Source organism: Staurois parvus, unplaced genomic scaffold, assembly GCF_062004578.1.
Source record: "Staurois parvus isolate SC_StPar_1 unplaced genomic scaffold, SC_StPar_1.0 ptg000505l, whole genome shotgun sequence".
In the NCBI taxonomy this organism is placed as follows: domain Eukaryota; kingdom Metazoa; phylum Chordata; class Amphibia; order Anura; family Ranidae; genus Staurois; species Staurois parvus.
The window spans coordinates 2,245,113-2,267,602 of record NW_028318301.1 but is presented as its reverse complement, the minus strand read 5'-3'; the positions used below and the strand labels follow the sequence as shown (position 1 = coordinate 2,267,602).

General features: G+C 44.9%; 1 protein-coding gene across 2 annotated transcripts in view; it reads left to right on the top strand.

The window, feature by feature from the left end:
• The first annotated feature begins 2,812 nt into the window (after positions 1-2,812).
• The window catches only part of CTCF (CCCTC-binding factor), a 166,672-nt gene continuing 146,994 nt past the window's right edge, over positions 2,813-22,490 (top strand). Inside the window, exon 1 of one of the 2 annotated variants that reach the window (XM_089689957.1) lies at positions 2,813-2,969. The gene's annotated coding sequence lies outside the window, so the exon portion shown is untranslated. The remainder of the gene's footprint in view (positions 2,970-22,490) is intronic. The other variant, XM_089689956.1, reaches the window with a different exon arrangement.

Below are 22,490 nucleotides of genomic sequence, written 5' to 3'. Positions count from 1 at the left end.
TTCACACCGAATGCAATTTCAAAGTGGCGCGATTTGGTCTCATTTAAAGCATGACTTCAAAGTAGCGCTGATATAGACACAGGTGCAATTTTATTGCCATTTTCCTTATAGTATTTGAGAGTTACATTGCACTGAAATGCTGAAAAAGTAATGCAGGAACTATTTTTCAAATCGCACCTATTAAGAGAGTGCCATAGAAATACTTTAAATGTGATTCAGGTGAGATTTTTAAATTGCATGTCGCACCTGAAGTGGCAGCAACGTGAACCAGATTTTAGGCTGAGAACTGAGTGATCAAACTCTGCTGATCGCTCAGTTCCCCCTGCCGCTCTGAGCGGACAGATGCTGGCTCTCTGCTCTGCCCAGCATTCACTGGAGCACTGGGCTGTGGAGGGGACGAGAGTGGCTAACTCAGGCTCTCAGTGGCTTGCTGAGAGGCTGAGCCAAGTGCCAATCCAGGTTCCTGGGAGGATCCGGACCATATGGTAGAGATTTTTCCCCAGCCTGGACTGGCTTTGTGATGTAAGCTGACAGCGAACCGACAGAATGAACTGCACTCCTGTGATCCAGAGAAGTACAGCCAAACAAGCTTTGGCTGTACTTCTCCTTTAACCACTTGCCCTCCTGAGTATTTACCCCCTTCATGACCAGGCCATTTTTTGCATTACGGCACTGCGTTATTTTAACTGACAATTGCGCAGTCATGCAATGCTGCATCCAAATTAAATTTTACATCCTTTTTTTCCACTAATTGAGCTTTCTTTTAGTGGTATTTGATCGCCTGTGCTTTTTTTTATTTCTTGCACTATAAAAAAAAGACCGACAATTTTAAGCAAAAAACATTATTTTTGACTTTTTGCTATTAAACATGTCTAGTAAAAAAATTTTAAAAGCAAATTTCATCATAAATTTAGACCAAAATGTATTTTGCTACATGTCTTTGCTAAACAAATATGTGTAAATTAATTGGTTTATGTGAAAGTTTTAGAGTTTACAAATGGCGGTATAGATACTGAAATTTTTTTTTCTCTAGTAATGGCAGCGATCAGCCATGGGACTGCGGCGGGCATTCTGACACTGGGTGGAACTGACTTGGTATCACTGACATCCCCAGTGACCAGTGCTAAAAAAAAAAAAGCACCAACACTATACTAATGGCACTGGGCAGGAAGGGGTTAACATGAGGGGCAATCAAAGGGTTAACTGTGTGCTGGCAGTGTTTTACTATGTGCTGTGTGTTGGTATTTCACCGTAATCACACTGCTTTGGATGGCTGTGATGTGCCATCCAAAGCAGTGTGCACGAGCTGACAGGGAGGAGAACTGTATTGTTTACATACATACAGTTCTCCTCACCATCTGAGATGCTCTGCAACCACCGTCCGGGACCCAGTGATTGACAGCCGAAGCTGCGAATGGCCGCGCCCCCTACCTGGAAATGCAAAATCACGAATATATATGTGATTTTGCGCACCTGTGCCGCCCTGTAGCAGTATATCTCCTATAGGGCGGTCGGGAAGCAGTTAATGGCTTCATTCATGTCTCATTTTTTACTATTGTGTTGTGTCACATGGTATAGGGTGCTGTGATTGGCCCATGTATTGTGTGATCACTGGTCTGAATCACAGATCACTCACAGAAGCAAGCAATGATATTATGAATAGATTCCATTCATGACTCTTGCCTACTATGTGACACGGTATCTGGGCCATCCATAGCGGCCCAGCACTGCAATCCATTCTGTCCGGTGGGCACTTTATTTGCAGATCACACTGCTTCATGCCCCAGAGAGTGCACGCAGTACACATAAGCACTGCAACATACTGGTACACTGGCGATGCCTGGTGAAGCTGACGGCCAGCAATAACATTGATGGTGGCCGGTCAACAAGTGTTTAAAGTGGAGTTTTAGTTGATTTAAAAAAAAATAAATAAAAGCAGCTACAAAAATTGTAGCTGTTGACTTTTAAAATATAGACACTTACTTGTCCCTTGGTCCAGTGGTGTCCATGACTGGTTTCACTGACTGTCTTCTCTCCCAGATGCCGGCACCTTCAGTGTGGGCACCGGGCTCTGACAGCTTATGCCTTCACAGCCGGGTACCCACTGCGCATGTGCGATTAGCGCTGCGTTAATGGTCCCGTAGTCTTCTGTTTTCTGCCATGTGTCCCAGAAGACTACGGCGAGGGAGGGGGACAACTTCCGCCTCAGGTGATGGCAGCGGAAGTGGGAGCAGGTACCTGTCAAAATTGGGTACCCACTCCCCAAAGATACCAATCCTTAATGGGGAACAACGGGTTTAAGCGGAAATTCCCTTTTGGGTGGAACTCTCTTTATAAAGAGTTGTGGCAGAACAGAGAACCCATTGTATCACTTTTTATCTTTTTTTTGTGTCCTTTTACAAATGTGCACTTCATCGAACACTTCTGTGGTAATTATTGGACCTGTGATCCTAATTTATTATTCTACCTAATCCGATTCTCCCCTCCCGTGTAAATACAGTACTGGCAATAAATCCTTTACATTAGATCCTCTGTGCTTTCTGTCCCTGCATTGTCAGAGGGAGAAGAGGACAAAGCAAAAGAAAATACTGCCAGAGGTTTTAAACATTCCCTAATTCATATAAAAAATCCATGCCGGCTATATATACATATCAACTAATTATATTGTCGCCACCCTTTATTTTTAAAATTGGCGCTCGATATGAACATCTTGCTATAGGCAACAACCTTGCCGCCTGTGTAGAACACTAAACTACAATTCCCAACAGCCTCCTGGCTCCGCCCCACCCACGCATGCGCTTTTCATGCAGATCCCGCCATTTTGTGAAACAGTGGGTTGGAGAGATTAAACGGTGAGCTGGATATTGCAAGACGTGTATCTTCTAAAGTCGCTTCTGTGCTGTTCGTTTTGAGTCGATCAAATTTGACCAGAAACCAGAAAAAAAGAAAGAAAAAGTCGCTCTAGGGAGGTAAGGAGAGTATGATAGTCAATTTGCAGGAGCTTTCTCCGGCCTCTAGGTGTCACGATGGGGCTCCGGTTCGGGCGGCTGACGGGGATGTTTGTCTCCCTCTATCGTTATTGTAATTTGGCAAAAAATATCTGGAGCTCAAGTCGGGGAATACTTTCTGTGGAGCTGACCGTTCCGGCTTCAGAAGAGGTGGCCGTGGGATCGTCTTGGTTTGGGCGGGACGGACAAGAGTCGGCCAGTGCTGTAGGCCTGTCCTCCATTTTCTGTACAGTCGCTTCGTCTAACAGTTTCATTAGATTGTCGCGGACTAAATTCTGGTGGTTGGCGTATATTCTCGGACATTTGAGTCGGGATTTCTGTTTGCTATTTCTTGTCATTGGGTGTAATATGGACTCCGGGCTGTCTTCCCGCTTCTTTTCCAGCAATGTGTGCCTGTATGCTGTGCCTGTGTTCACATAAAGAAAAAGTAAACTCAAGCCTGTCTTATTTTGTTTTATATTGTATAAGTGGGGTAGGGAAACGTAGATCCCTGTTGGAGCAGTTTTCATTGTTTGCTTTTGTGTTTTTTTTTTTTTTTTTTGTGTTTAAATTTGTTTTGGTGTTTTGGGAACATGAAACATGTACACGTTTCTGCTTTATTTTTTACTTGTGTGATTAAAGTTACAAGATTGAAGGTTTCAGCGTAAAACCGAGCATGGCATGCATCTTCCTCCTGCCTCTTGCTCCCATGGAGCCATCCACATTTAGAGATGAGTTCTAGCTCTGGATTTTTTATAGTCCTATTGGTCCAGCCTGGACCGGTGTAACTTTGGAAGTACCATACCTGGCGATGCCCTTGGCAGCTGCTAATCGCAAAAGATGACACTGCTACTCCAGTGATCGCTGCTTAGCATGGGTGCCGTTGAAATGTTCTCTTAGGGTTCATGTACACTGCAGTTGATAAACTGACGTTCAGGAGCTTTTTTTCTGTTTTTTTTTTTTTTTTTTTCCAAGCGCCCCTGAACTCTCTCTAATGTTTTCCTTTGTGTCCATGTGCACACAGTCGGTTACAGGCAGTTGGGTTTACAGTCGTGTTTTTTTTTTTTTTTTTTTTTTTTTTTTCTTCTTTTAACACACCAAACTTGCATTCAGGAGTAGATTTTATCAGCGTGTCAAACGCTTGTAAAAGCGGCTAACCATGTTTAGAAGCGTTTTAACTGTTCCATATCCAAATGCTGTCCAGATCCCTTTATTTTTCATCAGAAATACACGCAAAGTGTTTTCAAATGGACCTAGCACACCAGCGCAGTCAGTTCCAGGTTTTGCGTGAAGGGAAAAAGGTAGAACGTGCTGCATTATGCTCATGATGGGATCCATAGTGAATACAACCAGAAAAGACTGGTAATCTCAACACATTCTGCTTCTGCTCTTTCTCTCAAAATGTCTGAATTAGTTAAATTTTTTGGGGGGTTTTCAGTGCATTTTGGGCATTTTGGAAGGTCTCCTGATGTTATCTTTAAGAAACGCTTCTAAACGCAAAGGCGGTATGCAAACGCGGCTAAACAGACTCTTTTTAACCTACATTTTCCACCAGTCAATTTTCATTGTTCAGAAGTGTTTTCCAAACGTCCCGTGTACATGGAGCCTTAGATTGTAAGATCTAACAAGTAGGGCCCTCAGAATCCTCCTGTATTCATTTGTATTGTAATTGTACTGTCTGCCCTTATGTTGTAAAGCGCTATGTAAAACTGTTGGCACTATATAAATCCTGTATAAATAATATTGTGGAGAGCATGACATCACCACCTTGCAACATTGTCCAATCAGACAATGCTTTGCTTTCATTCAGAAAATGCAAAGCATTCTCTCAATGGGCACTCGTGCTGAGCGAACAACCTCCTATGTTGACGCAGAACTGAAGTTCCGTTGTTGCGAACAGTGAGCAACCAGGCTTTATATTGCAGAAGACACGTACAATCTCTTCTGCAATAAAATGCACCTACCTGCTCACTGTCTTCTCCCGCAATGTGCATTGAGCTTGTGCGTGCGCAGCTCAGCTTACAGTGTTACTAAACCCAGAACAGTAAAATAAGTCTGTATATGCAGTAAAGCATGCTTGTTATACCCACTGAGTAACCTAAGGGGTTAATCCTCTGCATTGTGTAAAAAGGCTGTTTGATACTTTCTTCTCTGCCCCTCTTGTTGAAATGTCCACCTGATACAGACTGAATCCATAGGCACATTTTCAGTTTGGTGTCTATTGCTAGAGGTGACCCCCCCCCCCCCCTGGGAGAGTGCAATCAGCACAGGGCCAATCAGCACTGAACAGACAGAGGGTCAGGGGTTTCACATTGTCCTAGAGCAGCCAGAAAGCTCCCCCCTACAGGCTTTAACCAGTGCTTTGCTGAAGTCACAAGACTGCTGTAACTTGATGAGAAAAGGCATTTAGCAGTTTATATTTACTAAGATAATTGAATTTACATGTTGTGTGTACTGTGGGAGACCAGATATAGTAAACACAGGGTCCTGGGTTTAGGAACACTAAACCCAGGACCCTGCTTTCACTATATCTGGTCTCCTACAGTAAACGGAAATGCAATTATTGTAGTGAGTTTTCATTCTGCTCTGACTGTCTTATGAGGCTGCATTAACTCTGACCCTCTATCTAGACAGTGCTGATTGGCCTTGTGCTGATTACATGCACCCTCCCTCCCAAAGGGAAAACAAAAACTCTAGCAATACACACTAAACTGAGCATGTGCAGATAGACTTTCAGAGCTCTGTACTATCAGCAGATGGATTGGGGACAGTGTAAGGGGAGAATCAGAGAAGACACGATCAAACAGCCTTTTTACACAATGTGGAGGATTATCCCCTTAGGTTCCACACTGAGTATTTCAAGCATGCTTCACTGCAAATACAAACTGATTTTACTGTTGTGGGTTTAGTAACACATTCAATCTATGGCATTGTCCCAGTGTTCCAGGATGACTGCCCCCCCATAAAAATAAAAAAAGCAATGTGCTATGGGGGTACATAAGCAGGCTCGCCCCTGAGCTGCTGCTTTGCATGCCCATTTGCACACAGCTGCGATTCTGTCCCATCCCCCTCTCTCCTCATTGGCTCACTGTCTGTGATTGCTGTCTCAGCCATTGAGGAGTGAGAGTCCCTGGAGAGCCAAGGCTCTTGTGCACATCTCTGGATCGCAGTGGGGCTCAGATAAGTATTAGAGGGCTGGGGGGGGGCTGCTGCGCACTGAAGGTTTTTTAAATTCATGCATAGAATGCATGAAGGTTAAAAAAAACTTGAGCCTTGATGACCACTTTAAGAATGTTGCAGACCAGTCACTCAACACGGTGACGCAGAAGCAAGTTGAAATCCCTGGAGTAGCTGTGACCACCGCATTGATTTCAAGCGATATTGGCAAGGTATGGAATATTCATAATTAGATTGCTGAATATGATTACAGCCTTTGTATGTGTAATATGTATAAAATATCCATAACTGGAGCTCATCTTTCGATGAAAGATGGTTAAACCTGGATGATTCAGTTTAAATAAAATCTCTGGCATAGAATGCTGTAAATGTTCCGTGTACGGAGTATGTTTTTTTGGGTGTTTTTGGTCGCTTGTGATTTTTAATAACTAGAATATAAGCAAGAAATGGTCCTAATAATATTAGCCTGAGTTATAAGAGGATGTCCACTAACCAGACCTTTTGGCTGCTGTTATTCTTTATCATACTGATGACGTTTACATGTTAGTTGCCATCAAACTACAGAGACAAAGATTTACTTTTTTGATATTAGTAGTGTTTTGTAGATCTGCACCAGCAGGTGCATCTGCTGGGCTTGCTCTATAACCTCTATGTAGCATCAGCAGTATTACAGCCTCAAGTTCTGGCTGTGGGACGCAGGCATCGCATTCCACACCCAGAACAAAATTGGGTCAGGCTCAGGCTGAGCAGCACCTATTTATTCAGAGGCAGCATTGTACTGTCAAAGTGAATACAAAGGTTTCCCTGATTCGCTGAGGTGGAGATCATGATGTCATCTGCCCGCCTCAGCCAATCAGAGGAAGCTTTGTATTTAGAGAATACAAAGCTGCCTATGTATGGCTGAGCACTGCTCAGCCTGACCCAATTTGTTTTGGGTGTGGAAAGAAATGTTTGCGCCCCGTAGCCGGAACACTGTATACCGCATTTTTCGCTCCATAAGACGCACCTGACCATAAGACACGCCTAGGTTTTAGAGGAGAAAAACAAGAAAAAAAATATTCTGAACCAATGGACTGCAGACATAGTACAGGAAGTGACCCGACACTACGGACGCAGTACAGGAAGTGACCCGACACTACGGACGCAGTACAGGAAGTGACCCGACACTACGGACGCAGTACAGGAAGTGACCCGACACTAGGGACGCAGTGCAGGCGATGGACCAGAGACTGCGGACACAGTGCAGGCGGACCTTGAGGGAGGGGGAGCAGGTACCTGAATTTGACAGGTACCCGCTCCCACTTCGGAGTTCTTCCTATACTGTGGGCACCCGACTTTGACAGCCGGGTGCCCACTGCGCATGCGGGAGAAGCGCTGCGCTTTGTGAATGGCCCGGCGTCTTTTGGGACCTGTCATATGTCCTAGAAGACACCGGACCATTCACAAAGCGCAGCGCTTCTCGCGCATGCGCAGTGGGCACCCGGCTGTCACAGATGCCGGGACGGGAAGAATCCGGCGCTGGAAGACTACAGCGCTGGACCGAGGAACAAGTGAGTTCCTGCCGCAGAGAACAGCTGAGAGGCCGGCCCGGTATTCTGACATGGTGGTGGCGGAAATACCGGACCGGCCGCTTTATATTTGCTCCATAAGAATCACTGACATTTCCCCCCTTTTTTTGGGGGGAAAAAGTGCGTCTTATGGAGCGAAAAATTCGGTAGTTCATATAGCTGCGGATGCGTACAGTCTATACAGCGGCGCAGCTGGTAAAGGGAATTATTTGCCAGCTTACCCCAAATTAAATATTTAGAGGGATAGTAAAGCAGGAAATCCGCTTTAGCTACACCCAATGATAGAACTTGTAATATATTGCAGCTTATAGACTGTAGATAAAATGGAGAAGTGATGTAGCTACTAAAGGACATGAAGTGTGTGTTTTGCAGGATCATCGGGTGAAAGTAAAGCTAAAATAATAGAAAATGAATGCAGCCACCACACCAAGAACTAGTAAACTGTAATATATTAGACTTTTTTTAGTTTTGGGTTTGGATACACTTTAACCATAGAGTGTACTTCTCTTATAAGCTTTTAATGATTGTTAAAGCAGAAGTCTGCCCCAAACTTCTGTAAGCTGTGACAGGGTAAACTCTTATTCAGGTTTTTTTTTTCTCCCTCTGTCCCAATTTGTTTGGTCAACCAGAGTGAGAAGGGGATGGAAATGTCTCCATAGAAGACAAAAACTGACTGGTTGTCAACCAAATGACTGGTTGTCTTGGAGCCCTTTCACATGGGTATTCGGTCTACAGTCAGGTCCATAAATATTGGGACATCGACACAATTCTAACATTTTTGGCTCTATACACCACAATGGATTTGAAATGAAACGAACAAGATGTGCTTTAACTGCAGACTGTCAGCTTTAATTTGAGGGTATTTACATCCAAATCAGGTGAACGGTGTAGGAATTATAACAGTTTGCATATGTGCCTCCCACTTGTTAAGGGACCAAAAGTAATGGGACAATTGGCTTCTCAGCTGTTCCATGGCCAGGTGTGTGTTATTCCTTCATTATCCCAATTACATTGAGCAGATAAAAGGTCCAGATTTAATTTAAAGTGTGCTATTTGCATTTGGAATCTGTCAACTCTCAAGATGAGATCCAATGAGCTGTCACTATCAGTGAAGCAAGCCATCATTAGGCTGAAAAAACAAAACAAACCCAACAGAGAGATAGCAAAAACATTAGGCGTGGCCAAAACAACTGTTTGGCACATTCTTAAAAAGAAGGAACGCACCGTTGAGCTCAGCAACACCAAAAGACTCGGAAGACCACGGAAAACAACTGTGGTGGATGACCGAAGAATTCTTTCCCTGGTGAAGAAAACACCCTTCACAACAGTTGGCCAGATCAAGAACACTCTCCAGGAGGTAGGTGTATGTGTGTCAAAGTCAACAATCAAGAGAAGACTTCACCAGAGTGAATACAGAGGGTTCACCACAAGATGGAAACCATTGGTGAGCCTCAAAAACAGAAAGGCAAGATTAGAGTTTGCCAAACGACATCTAAAAAAGCCTTCACAGTTCTGGAACAACATCCTATGGACAGATAAGACCAAGATCAACTTGTACCAGAGTGATGGGAAGAGAAGAGTATGGAGAAGGAAAGGAACTGCTCATGATCCTAAGCATACCACCTTATCAGTGAAGCATGGTGTTGGTAGTGTCATGGCTTGGGCATGTATGGCTGCCAATGGAACTGGTTCTCTTGTATTTATTGATGTGACTGCTGACAAAAGCAGCAGGATGAATTCTGAAGTGTTTCAGGCAATATCTGCTCATATTCAGCCAAATGCTTCAGAACTCATTGGATGCCGCTTCACAGTGCAGTTGGACAATGGCCCAAAGCATACTGCAAAAGCAACCAAAGAGTTTAAGGGAAAGAAGTGGAATGTTATGCAATGGCCAAGTCAATCACCTGCCCTGAATCCGATTGAGCATGCATTTCACTTGCTGAAGACAAAACTGAGGGGAAAATGCCCCAAGAACAAGCAGGAACTGAAGACAGTTGCAGTAGAGGGCTGGCAGAGCATCACCAGGGATGAAACCCAGCGTCTGGTGATGTCTATGCGTTCCAGACTTCAGGCTGTGATTGACTGCAAAGGATTTGCAACCAAGTATTAAAAAGTGAAAGTTTGATTTATGATTATTATTCTGTCCCATTACTTTTGGTCCCTTAACAAGTGGGAGGCACATATGCAAACTGTTGTAATTCCTACACCGTTCACCTGATTTGGATGTAAATACCCTCAAATTAAAGCTGACAGTCTGCAGTTAAAGCACATCTTGTTCATTTCATTTTAAATCCATTGTGGTGATGTATAGAGCCAAAAATGTTAGAATTGTGTCAATGTCCCAATATTTATGGACCTGACTGTATATCTGTCCATCAGTTCTTCAAAAGGATTCAGATTGAACCACAACGTATATTGTGGTCAGGCAGATGTAAACGGATGTTTCTCTGCCTACATCCGTGTTTAGATCCCATTTTTTTCTTTAAATGTAACAAGGCTACATGCTTTTCTGTTTAGATGGTGCTGAGCAGATATAAATGGATGCTATCCATTTATGCCTGTTCCCTTTATGTCAATACATAGGCAAGAAACTTTTTATGTGCTTTTGTCACTTATGATTGGTTTCTGCAACAACTAAAAAAACTTACGTAGACTGATGTTAACTGAACTTAAAGTGGAATGTTGGGCTCCACAATGACATTGGATGGACAGGCAGGATTTTTAATGCAGTAGAGATGATTCCACATCGCTTCTCACTGGCCCTCTGCATGTACCTAGGTTAGCATAAGCAAAGTTGTGTAAGCACATTAATGGGATTTGTCATGTGATTTGACTGTTCAAATCGTATCCAATGATCAGCAGTGGAACCATTGTGTTCGGTACAACTCCGAATTTGTCAAGTAGTTCCTACACTAGATATATATAGAGAGAGAAATTATTATTTTTTTTTTTGGTTAAATAATTTTCAACCTACAAATGTTAAAGCAGAATTCCGGGCCAAATTTTTTTTTATAACCCATGCAGTATTTAAGCTGCATTGATTAACTGCTCTTTTTGCTCTAGGGAAGAGAACAGCAGAGATATTTACCGTATTTTTCGCTCCATAAGACGCACCTAGGTTTTAGAGGCAGAAAACAGGAAAAAAAAAATTCTGCGGACACAGTACAGGAGATGACCGGAGACTGCGGACACAGTACAGGAGATGACCGGAGACTGCGGACACAGTACAGGAGATGACCGGAGACTGCGGACACAGTACAGGAGATGACCGGAGACTGCGGACACAGTACAGGAGATGACCGGAGACTGCGGACACAGTACAGGAGATGACCGGAGACTGCGGACACAGTACAGGGGATGACCGGAGACTGCGGACACAGTACAGGGGATGACCGGAGACTGCGGACACAGTACAGGGGATGACCGGAGACTGCGGACACAGTACAGGGGATGACCGGAGACTGCGGACACAGTACAGGGGATGACCGGAGACTGCGGACACAGTACAGGGGATGACCGGAGACTGCGGACACAGTACAGGGGATGACTGCTGACCTTTGGGAAGGGGGGAGCGGGTACCTGAATTTGACAGGTACCCGCTCTTCTGCTGAGTTGTTCTTTGATCTTACCTGTTCCTCTATCCAGCCGCGCGCTGTCTTCCCGGCTTCTGTAGTGTGGGCGCTCGGCGGACAGCCGGATGCCCAGTGCGCATGCGCAAGAAGCGCTGCGCTTTGTGATTGGTCCGGCGGCTTCTGGGATCTGTCATGTGTCCCAGGTACCGCCTTACCATGCACAAAGATCACCGGTTTGTGCGCATGCGCACTTGGCACCCGGCTGTCACGCACACTACAGAAGCCGGGAAGACAGCTCGCTGCTGGACAGAGGAACAGGTAAGGTCCCACTGCAGAGCTGAGCGGCCGGCCGGTATTCTGACACGGCGGAAATACCGGACCGGCCGCTCCATATTCGCTCCATAAGACGCACTGACCTTTCCCCCCCTTTTTTGGGGGGAAAAAAGTGCGTCTTATGGAGTGAAAAATATGGTAATTGACCCACAGATGCCCCATACATAAGACCGGTCTCTTCGGCACCTGCCGCACTGCATGGTAAAAGAAAACAAATTGACTGAAGGTCTGCTTTAACATTTGTAAATAATTAAAAAAAACTGGCAGGGAATGTGTGACAGTATTTGACTGTCAATATAAAGTGACTCTGTACCCACAGGGTCACTTCTGCACACAAGCCAAGCTGTAAAAGATGAGTGAATACACCTATGGTTCGGCAGCCTGTGTGTTTAAAGCGGAACTTCACTCTCTCAATTAACCTTGCCTGGTTTAAATCCTTATGCTACAAGCATTAGTAAATAAATGAGAGTATATCATATTTACTTGTTTTCAGTTTTTTTTTTTATTCTTTTAATTTCTTCAGTTACTTCCTGGTTTCCATGCCTAGGCGAGTTATTTCATGCGTCCCAGTAGTCTTGAAGAGGGGAGGAGAGGTTTTTACAGCTAAGCACACCCTCCTTCCTGCATGCCTAAACTAGGGACAGATGGATTCCAGAAAGTAAAGGTTACATGAATCATCTGCCCTTACTCAAGATGACCACTGCTAGATTTGTTAGGGGGGTGTCTTTCAGAGTGATTTCTCAGTAAAATAAAGCATGGAGACTTGGATGGATGGGCAATTTTGCTTTGAATATTAAAAATGAGTTTTTGGTTTGTGATGCTCAGATGCAGTGTAGATCTGCTTTAAAGGCACCTCTGGTTGTGTAGAATACCTGCACCTCCACAGCATGCAGTGGTTCCTTCTGCTGGCTTGTAATTTGCTGCAGGAGAAAGAACCACAGCAACATAAGAGATGACTTGTCTGGGGGGATGAATATGTGTAGCAACTAAGGGAGAAGCGAAACTGTGGCTTTTCAACACATTGGTAATCAGATAAGTATACTCTTCCTTTACAGGCTGCCTTGGGTCGAAGGAGCGTGTCTATACCCAGATCTTTTGGAAATAGCCACTTTGGCAGAACGCAATATCTGAAAGTGGAGTTCTAGTCAGTTTTGTATTTATTAAAAGTCAGCAGCTCCGAAAACTGTAGCTGCTGATTTTTAATAAATGCACATTCAGCTGTCCCAGGGTCCAGCGAAGTTTTCACCTGCACCGGCCCTTCTCTGCCTTTTCTTCTGCCGGCAACAGCTTGTGGCTTCACAGCCAGGTGTCCCCACTGCACATACGCATTCTCATTGGTCTCGCAGTCTTCTGGGACCCAGGAGACTGTGGTAGGGAGGAAGGGGGCGAACTTCCGTCTCACTTTGACGTGGCAAACTGAGCCGGATGTGGGAGTGGGTACCTGTCAAACAGGTATCTGCTCCCCCCCAAAAGGTGCCAAATATGGCAGGGGAGGAGGCAAATAAGCGGAGCCTCCGATTTTGAGTGGAACTCCGCTTTAAGGAGATCACTGTACTAACGTTGCATAGTTACTACAGCAAGCTCCTCTTGTTTTGTGTGGGGGGGGGGGGGGGGGTTTCCCTTCAGTTCACTGGGTTGAACAAAAATAAAACCGTGTGTACTAGGCTTTAGTCTGTTTTTAAAAAAAGAAGTCCATCCAGTTTAACCAATAGAAGTGAGAAAAGTATATACAATCATGTATACTGTGCATTTACAAAGCACCCAGACCCCCTTCACCTCTCCCAACCCTGTCATGGTACAGCCTGAGACTACAGCTGGGGTGGGGGTTGATGTGAATACACAGAGCGCAATACTGTGGGGGAGGGGGTATTGTGAAGGAAAGGGATCCTGTGTTTGTAGAGTTGTGAAGGGGGGTGGTGCTGTGGGAGGGGGGAGAAATGTGAAAGGGGGCAATGTAAAGGGGGTATCAGACGCTTGAAGTTGGAAACTGAGGACACAGATGTAGGAATGGGATTGTGGTATGTAGGGGGCGGGGGAGTATGTGAGGTTAAGGGTCTGATTCATTGCACAAATATGCTATTCTGTCCTCTCCCGGAAGGACATTATACTGATTGGACCTCTGTTAATTTTTATTCAGTACCCCTGATCTATACCATTTGCCAACCAACAATTTAGTGCTTTATTTAAGGTCTAACCCAGCTCCCAAATACAGCACCTTGTTCTTTCTTGGAGTCTCGGTCTGGTTCTCTTTGCCTTGGTGAAACAACTTTGAATCCATTAGGGAACTCCTCTTGGCTTATCTCTTGCAAAGTGATCCTCTTGGTGGCTATCATGATTGTTGGATGTGTTTCAGAATTGGCTGCCCTCTTGTAAGTTTTCCTAGTTCTTCACAATGGTAAAGCAGTCTTGCTCCCAAACTCCACCTTTTTCTCCCTAAGGTGTTAACAGCCTTCCACCTTAATAAGCAGTGTCCTTCCTTCCTTGTTCCTTTGCTCCTATGCATCCCAAGGAATTTGCCCTCCATTTTCTGGACGTATTCAGAGCTTTTATCGTATGTGGAAGTCGCAGCCTCCATTTGAAAAATGGATTTGGGTATTCTGACATCAACTTTCTGTTGCTCATCAGTGTAAGGGTCACTACTTTGTCTTCAGTTCACACATTCTCCAATTTCTATCAAGTGAATGTCCAGGCCTCTGTGGAAGTAGCTTGCGACCGCAAGGTTCTTTCAGTGGCACTGTGACCCTTTTCCTTTTTTGTTGGGGTGGTTCTGTTTACTTTGTTGTTGCCCATCCTTCTGATTTATTGCTTGGGGACTTTTCAGGGTCCATAATTATCCAACCTGTGTCCTGTACTGTTTAACTAGTATAAAAGGAATTCAGATTTGCTGTAAATTCAATATGTTGGAGTACAGTAAAGGACTCCGGCTGCCCTCCCCTCTGTTCCTGTGTAACTCTGCTTTGCTTGCAAAAAAAAAAAAAGAGGCCCTGCAAAGTTGGGCAGGGTTGTAGGGGTACGCCTAGGGCTGTATGTCCAAAAGCACTGCCAGTGTCCAGTCGCTTGAAGATGGATGCTTATATCCCAGGGTCTATGAATATTCAACGTATTTCCTGTACTGTACTTGAAGACATGGAATTTTAAAATGGAAAAGTTAAATAAAAGTTAACTAAAAGATTTCCACCTGCCCACTGTCTTGGGAAAAACGTTTTCTCTTGGGAGACGTGTCCTAGCAATGGCACCGTGAGGACCTGTGGCAGAGGAGCTTCTGGGAATAACAATGCCTTGCAGTTGACTGCTGACTATACCAGCCGAAGAACTTCATGCTGAATACTGGGAGACACTCTAGGTGATCTCCCTGTACACCCGCTGTGGACCTCACTAGATATTTTCAGCTTACAGGTCTTGCATCATGGCCAAATCTAAGATGGAGCCAACCCTCAGACAGGCAGCTAGAACCAGCGGGCCTACAACTACCGCCGACATGGGACAGATGAGATGCCTGCATCATGCCTGGAGTTGGAGGACTCGGAGCTCCTTGACACTCCCTTTTATCTTCTGCTCTTATGTACTTCAAGGACCCTATTGAGTAATGAGCTCAAGGAGATGCTGGCTACCTTCTTTTCTGACCTGGATTCCTTGGCGCTGCTTATTGAGGGCACTCTCAAACCTGAACTATCTGAGGTGAAACAACAAGTCCTGCAGGTGGACACTAGAGCTCATACACTGGGAAGTACCCAGGTCACAGTTGAGACAAGGAATCTGCTCTGGAACAGGCACAAGCCACCCACGCTCAAATCGCTGTTCCTGCTTCACCTCAAAGTTGATGACTGTGAGAATTGCAGCTGTCAGAATCATTTCCGCATACACGGAATCCCTGGTTGACCAGGGGGACGGACCTCAGGCACATGGTTCAAGCGATTCTATATGCGCTGCTGGAAGGGGATTTATCCGTCCCTGTAGAGCTTGATAGGGTTCACAGAGTAGCCAGCTCCAGGGATCCAGAGAACTGCTTTGGGCCTTACGTTTTATGAACCCCACCCTTCTGACCTCTACAATTTTATGTCCTATAGGAGCAGGAGGGACTTTGCAACTACAGGACACTTGATTTAGAGCAGTGGTGGGAGGCTGAAGGGAGTGCTCTTGAGGCGTGGTTGTGGTTGTTTGGGCCTTCTCCCAAGTTGAGTTGCCTGTTATTGGCTTAGTGACTGCCAAGTATTTGTTATACCGTGACTTTAGCCGTTAGCCTGTCAATCCCTTCTTACCATACCTGCTGCTGCTGTTTAAGTGGGGCAACCAAGCTGACATGGTTGTGTCTCGATGTTCTGGGAGGGTGCTGTATGCGAATTCTAAATGCTTAAACAGCATATATTTTGGTTGGCATGGTCAGGACTCTCTATTTTGAACAGGTAGAAGTTTGAGTTACATAGTCCTGTATGACATTAAGATAGGACGAGCTAACTTAATGTAATATTGCATGGTCTTTTATACTTTCTCTTCTTGTAGTAACATGGTTAGTGTTCTCTGCCTGCCTCCGAGGGTTCCATTGCTACTGTACACGTTATTCCGCACATAGGCCACTCCAGCCGGCTATTCGCGGGCAGAGTTTTTCAATTATTAGAGTTAAATAGAAATTCATGAGAGGATATTTTTGTGACCTCTCTCCTTCTCTGTTTTTTGCCTTCCCTTTCTTCTCTGTTCTAATTCTTTGCTCTTCGTCCTTTTGCTTCTCCTCCCCCCCACTTCTTTTTTTTTTTTTTTCTTCTTCTTCCTTTTTCTCTGGGTGTGCTGCCTCTATTTGAATGACTGTACTTTCTTCTCAATATTCTGTCTCCAGGACCTATGGGTCGCAGATTCACCCCCCCCCCCCCCCCTAGAGTTATGGGTGGACTTATGTAGGATGCGAGCACAAGTAGCCTTCATACATGGGACACATTTGTCAGGGGTATGGATCACCCTAACTTGTGTTATTTTCGATATCATGCATACCATAGCACCTCCCCAGACTAAAATTATAAAGAAGTGAGTATACGGATCTCCTGCAAGGCTAACTGGCAATACTAAGTGTAGATGGCAGATGGGGCAGGTCTATTACTATTTCTGAAGGGTACACTGGAAGGTGAACAGGTGGCGCTGGTGAACGTATATGCCCCTAACTCGGACCAAATTTAATTCCTTAATGGATGTCTGTCTGAGCTATCCACATTTGTGGAGGGGACTCTTCTGGTAGGTGGAGACTTTAATGTGGCACAAGATCCCTTATTGGATATTTCACATAATACACCTCATCTCTTATGTGTTTCTATGCCGATTCAAACATGCCCTACATACTGCGCAATTGGATGACGCATGGCACGTATTCCACTCCAAGGAATGAGATTACTCATACTTTTTTGCGACACACTGATCATACGCCAGAATTGACTTGGACCTACCTAGGGTATGAGCAACCTTCATTGTGACACGCACTTTTTCCGATCACTCTCCGGTCTGTATGCTGGGGACAAACTCGCCTAAAATATGGCAATGGAAATTAAACTAATCCCTAATACAGGACACCACAACAAAATCTGTAATTAAGGGTTTTCTTTCAAACTCATGCTACCTCCTCGCTGCTTATGGTGGTCTGGGAGGTGCACAGATGTGTTATGCGAGGTGTACGTATCTCTCAGGAAACCCGTATTAAAAAAAGAACATAATATACATTCTCTGCTAGATGACATTAGACGGTTGGAGACTTTACATAAGAAATCCCTAGCCGCCTCTTGCTGTTTCATAAAACTAAAGTACACTTGGCCAAGGTCCGAAACAGATATTTTTGAATGGGGTGACAAGCCTGGCAGGCTCCTGGCAAAAGCATTGAATGAATTACGAGCTCGTTTTTATGTTCCTCTCTTCGGAGAGAGGTTGTCTGGTGCATACTACAGCTGAAATAGTGAAGCGTTTTTCAGGATTACTACAAAGACCTTTTACAATTCCTCCCCTCCAAAACATCTGGATGCCTTGACGGAGCGCAGCGCCCGGATAACCCAATTTTTGCGGAAGGCAGGGCTTCCTTGCCTCTTTGAGGATGAAAGTGTATCTTTAGGTGAACCAATTGCAGTTGAGGAATAGAAAATGGCCCTAGTGACCACCAAACCCCACAAGGCCCCTGGCCCGGATGGGTTCTCTCTCCCCTACTATAAGGAATTTTCACACTTACTCGCCAAACCATTCACAGCTGACTTTAATTCGGTCTTCGAAGGGGACTACATACCAGTTGACACCCTTCGGGCGAACATTACCATACTCCCCAAGGAGGGAAAGGACCCTACACAGTGTAGCACCTACCATCCCATCTCATTATGAAATGTGGATTTAAAGCTGCTTATAAATATTTTAGCTGCGCGTTTATTGCCCCTCGTACAAGAATGGGAGGACCAAGTGGGTTTTGTCCCGCAAAAGGAGGCCAAAGATAATACCACACGGGCCATCAACGTGGTCTACTGGGTGCATCAGAAGGCTGTTCCAAATATGTTGCTCTCGACTAGTGCTGAAAAGTCGTTTGACTGCGTTGATTGGACTTTTATGACCGCAGTCCTTTCACCTGGGGGCTGGGCGATACCTTAAAGTGAATAATCGCTATTTATTTTAAACCGATGGCTAAAGTTAAAATGATATAGTTCCTTGTCCGAGTCCTTTTGAGCTGTGTAATGGCACAAGGCAAGGTTGTCCCTTGTTGCCGTTAATTTTCATCCTGACCCTGGAGCCTTTGTTATACCGTATAAGAAACAATCCCAACATCCTGGTTATCCCCACATCACAGGGTGAACATACAGTTGCAAGAAAAAGTATGTGAACCCCCTTGGGATTACGTGGAGTTTTGCATGAATTGGGCATAAAATGTGCTCTGAACGGCATCTAAGTCACAACAATAGAAGAACACAGTCTGCTGAACATAATACTACACAAACATTAGATGTTGCCATGGTTTAATTGCACATAACATGTAAACATTCACAGTGCAGGGAGGAAAAAGTATTTGAACCTTTGGACTTAATAACTGGTTGAGCCTCCTTTGGCAGCAATAACTTCAACCAAACGTTTCCTGTAGTTGCAGATCAGACCTGCACAATGATCTGGAGTAATTTTGGACCACTCCTCTTCACAAAACTGTTTCAGTGTAGCAATATTCTTGGGATGTCTGGTGTGAATCGCTCTCTTAAGGTCATTCCAAAGCATTTCTATCGGGTTGAGGTCAGGACTCTGACTGGGCCACTCCAGAAGACGTATTCTGTGCTGTTGCAGCCATTGCTTTGTTGAATTACTTGTATGCTTTGGGTCATTGTCCTGTTGCATCACCCATCCTCTGCGGAGCTTCAGTTGGCGGACAGATGGTCGTACGTTTTCCTGCAAAATGTCTTGATAAACTCTGGAATTCATTTTCCCATCAATGACAACAATCCGTCCAGGCCCTGAGGCAGCAAAGCAGCCCCAAACCTTGATGCTCCCTCCGCCATGTTTTACAGTGGGGATGAGGTTTTGATGTTGGCGTGCTGTGCCTTATTTTCTCCACACATAGTGTTGTGTGTTCTTCCCAAACAACTCAATCTTGGTTTAATTTGTCCACAGTGTATTTTGCCAGTAGTGCTGTGGAACATCCAGGTGCTCTTTTGCAAACTTCAAACGTGCTGCAATATTCTTTTTGGACTGCAATGACTTTCTCCGTGGTGGCCTCCCATGTACTCCTTCTTGTTTAATGTTTTCCTTATTGTAGATGTGTCAACAAAAATGTTAGCTTGTGCCAGAGATTTCTGTAGGTCTTTAGCTGACACTCTGGGATTCTTCTTTCCCTCATGCAGCATTCTGCGCTGTGCTCTTGCAGTCATTTTTACAAGACGACCACGCCTAGGGAGAGTAGCAACAGTGCTAAACTTTCTCCATTTGTAGACAGTCTGTCTTACCGTGGACACATGAACATCAAGGCTTTTGGAGATACTTCTGTAACACCAGAGGCTTGCAGCATAGTGGGCTGTGTGGAAGCAATCGGGTGGCAGTGTAGTTGCTCGAATGCTTCCACCTGACAGGGCTAAATGTTAAAAATCCCAAAAAACTACCAGGGTTGGAAACTATAATGTTTCAGACAATATAAATTGAGCATTGCTGCTTGGGAAGGGTAATTTCTCTCCCGACCCCCATGGAATTTGAGCATATTTGTTCAGTCAAGGAAATTGCTTCACATTGTCTGTTTTTCACAGGCATATAGCATCTTAACCCATCCACAAAACTTGTTGCCTCTGGAGTACCTCCTTAAATGGGAGTGGGACCTGGGTACTATTTTTACGGAGCAGCAAAGGGATAGGATTTTACTGAGGACTCGTAAGGCCTCCATTTCTAGTCCAAGAATCCAAGATCAAAGAAACTGGATATAAAATCCTAACCAGGTTGTACATTGTTAAAGATGTTTTAAGGGAGGTGGGCTCTATGCTTCATATCTTTTGGTCCTGTGAGGGCCTTAAAGATTTCTGGACACAAGGTAGACATTGGATACAGAGTTTCACTGATATCCAAATGCTGGAAGAAAGGGCCGCCTTCTTGTTGCATTTGACCCATATGTCCCTGACATGTTATAGATGGTCCCTCCTGCTCCCATCTGTTAAACACGGAAAAGGCATGCAACAAACCACACCCCCCTCCATCAAGACTTGGTTCGCTAAAGTCAATGAAGTCCAACTGATGGACAAGCTTATGGCTGCAGTTCACCATAGGCAAGAATTAGTCCATAAGATGTGGTTTTATTGGACGAAATTTACCTTCACAGCTGAATACCGCACTATCCCGGGCTCCAAAGTGTCAACCATGAGTCCCTTGTGACTTTATTAGGCCAGTCTCTTTCAGGCAGCACGCTCATCTTTCCCCTTTCTGTTCTTCTTTATTCTTCCTGACCCCCCCCCCCCCCCCCCACACTTTTTTTTTTTTTTTTAAATCTCTCTTTTTTCTTTTCGTTCTGTCTGTTTCTTATTTTTCTTTTTTTTTTCTAAAAGTTCATGTTGTACAGGATTGAAATAAGTCCGAAGCCTATGAGCGAGGGGAGCTAAACTGTTAATGCCACGTTCGCCCTTTTCCCCGATGGTCTATCTGTGGTGCATTTATTTTGATACATGAATTTTGTTCCTGGCCCGAGCTACTTGTTGTGATGGGTGCCTGCGAGCCCCGATAATCCCTGTATGGCATGCAAAATTGATGAAGAAATTTAGAAGGAAAAAAAAAACTGCCACACCTTTTTCCCTTAGATTTCAAGTGAATAGAAACTTCAACAGAAACACAGAAGAAAGAGAACATTTATTTGTTCATTTATTTATTTTTTTTTACAAGTTAAGCCAGCACTAAATGCAAAAGGAAACATTTATGTTGCAGCTTACCAGTTCCTGGATCTGACGGCAGTATGTTTCCTTTTTTAGGCTTTTTTTTTCTTCTATTTTCATTCCGTGAACCAGTCTCTTTTTCAACAGAAAAACTCTTGAAGTCACAGGGATGAGACCGATTTTAATCAGCATTTATTTGTATAAAACCTTTATCCAAATAGGAAGAAAAACTTTCTCTGTAACTGATATTAACTGGAGTTCATCTTGCTTAATTTAAATCTGCTAGTACTTCTATCTCTCCCTACCCCAGACTGACAATGCTGCTGTCCAAATCTGGCTACTGTGCTCATTCATCCACAGTGGTGTCTGTATAATACAGGAATTACCGTATTTTTCGCTTCATAAGACGCACCTGACCATAAGACGCACCTAGGTTTTAGAGGCAGAAAACAAGATAAAAAATATTCTGAATCAATGGACTGCAGACATAGTACAGGAGAAGACCGGAGACTGCAGACATAGTACAGGAGATGACCGGAGACTCCGGGCACAGTACAGGAGATGACCGGAGACTGCGGGCACAGTTCAGGAGATGACTGCTGACGTTTGGGGAGGGAGGGGGAGCGGGTACCTGAATTTGACCGGTTCCCACTTCCACGGAGTTGACCTCCCTTTAGTGTGGGCACCCGGCTGAAAGCCGGGTGCCCAGTGCACATGCACGAGAAGCGCTGCGCTTTGTGATTGGTCCGCCGTTTTCTGGGACCTGTCATGTGTCCCAGAAGACGCCTTACCATTCACAAAGTGCAGCGCTACTCGCGCATGCGCACTGGGCACCCGGCTGTCAAGCCGAGAGCCTACACTAAAGAAGCCGGCGCGGGAAGACTGCGCAGCGATGGACCGAGGAACAGGTAAGGTCCTGCTGCAGAGCTGAGCGGCTGGCCCGGTATTCTGACATGGCGGCGGTGGAAATACCTGTTCGGCCGCTCCATATTCGCTCCATAAGACGCACTGACATTTCCCCCCCCCCTTTTTGAGGGGAAAAATACGGTATGTTACTGGCCAGATTACAGGGTGAAAATGGAGGGACAATAGCCTAACAAAGAAAACTAATATGGTCACTACATCTGATTGGTGAGCTGCAATATACTACTGTGACGGAGGGTAGGCAGGACAGAACACACAGAGTAGATGGCAAACGCACAAAGCTTTGAGACACACAGATGACAGTCACTCAATAGAGGGAATCGCAGGGAGGGGTATCTGCCAGTAAAAGGTAGCAAGGAGGGGCTGACCCATTTATAGTCCAACACCGAGAGCCAAGGAAGAGTCTCTAGCAATTGTAATCCAACGGGGGGGGGGGGGGTCAGCACAGGAACAGTTCAGGTAAAATAGGGAGAGAGCATATACTCACGGATCCGACAGGGTGCCTGGTCTCTCAGGGGTAGAAAGTGGAACACAGGTACCTGTTGGAGTCCGGATCGCGCGGGTGGCTTCCCCTTTTGGGCTGAGACCTCA